The sequence below is a fragment of the Monodelphis domestica genome, chromosome 1, assembly GCF_027887165.1.
Source record: "Monodelphis domestica isolate mMonDom1 chromosome 1, mMonDom1.pri, whole genome shotgun sequence".
NCBI lineage: Eukaryota > Metazoa > Chordata > Mammalia > Didelphimorphia > Didelphidae > Monodelphis > Monodelphis domestica.
Window position 1 is genome coordinate 410286365 of NC_077227.1, and position 1612 is coordinate 410287976.

Here is a 1612-nt window from a genome sequence, read left to right on the forward strand (position 1 = left end):
ACATTCTGTGTTCTGTGATTCTTAGGAGTGGGGAAAAAACGCTAATGGTGGGATTACAGACAAAGTAGGAGAGATTCTAGGGGTGGGCTGGGGTAAGAAGCAAAGGTTTTCACCATTGAATGAGGTAGGTCCTCGGGGCCTCCAGCAGATTTAGAAACAAGCTGTGTATTAAACAGAGTCAGCAATTTGGACCTTCTTCCTAATTAGCTCTCCTGGTGGGTGAGATTCATTCCTTCTTCCCTTACCTTTCTTCCCTCATCCCCATCCTGCGGTCTTTACATTGTACCTGCCTCTGAAGGATTGGGGTCAACTCTGATTCAAGTGTCTGACTCTAGGGGAAGGAAATCCTGTGAACCACATCTTGTGGTCTTTATATTTGAATTTTGGAGCATTGGGACCCATTGGGAAAAGAGCTGGATTTTGAATCAGAGGAAGTAGAGTTTGAGCCCTGCAACTTTTAACCTGGTTAGGCCTAATTTTTTTTTCTTTTATGAATAAATGGAATGGTGCCTATAGTCTTAGGGCTGAAAGGGACCTTGGTGGATCCATATTCCATTCTCCTTCTGTGGCAGAGACTAAAGCCCAGAGAAAATAAATCACTTATCCAATGTGATAAATGGTTGAGGCAAGATCTGAACACAGGCCCTCTGACTTTTACATCCATGGCTTTTCCCAGAATACCACAATTTCTTCTATGATCTTTTCAATTTATCAATCTAGAATTCTATGAAATGAGGGGGAAAAAGTTTAAATAAGTATTCTATAGGGCAGTGATGGCAAAACTTTTAGAGACCAAGTGCCCACACTGCAACCCTCATGCTGCATGGGAACTGCTCCCTTATCCCAGACAGGGGTGGGGGAAAGTGTTCCCATTGGGCTGCTGGACAGAGGGGCAGGTGATGAGAAAAATGTCTTTGGGTGTGGCTGAAGAAGGGGAGGGGAGCAGCCCCCCTGGCACAAGGACCATACATTTGCCAACACAGCTGGGGGGGGGAGGGGGAGCAGGAAGGACAATTGGCTTCCACCCCTTGGCCTAGAGGTTAATGGAATTAATTGCTCTGTCACACTGTACCATGGGCTGGCCATCTAGTCCTGCCTCTGTCCATTATGATCTTGGTGAAATTACTTTCCCTCTCCAGGTCTTAGTCTCCTCATTTGTAACATGGGGATAAGAAACCTACAGTGCTTTCTTTAAAAGGCTGTTGGGGGGGCAGCTGGGTAGCTTGGTGGATTGAGAACCAGGCCTACAGATGGGAGGTCCTAGGTTCAAATCTGGCCTCAGACACTTCTCAGTTGTGTGACCCTGGGCAAGTCACTTGACCCCCATTGCCTAGCCCTTACCACTCTTCTGCCTTGGAGCCAATATACAGTATTGACTCCAAGATGGAAGGTAAGGGTTTAAAAAATAAATAAATAAAAGGCTGTTGACTGGGGCAGCTAGGAGATTTAGTGGGTAGAGTGCCAGGCCTAGAGTCAGGAGGACCTGGGTTCCAGGCTGGCCCCCTATATTTGCTTAGCTATATGACCCTGAGAAAGTCACTTAATCCCTTAACCCCATTTGCCTACTTCGTTACTAAGATAGAAAGTAAAACTTTTTTTAAAATGCCATTGG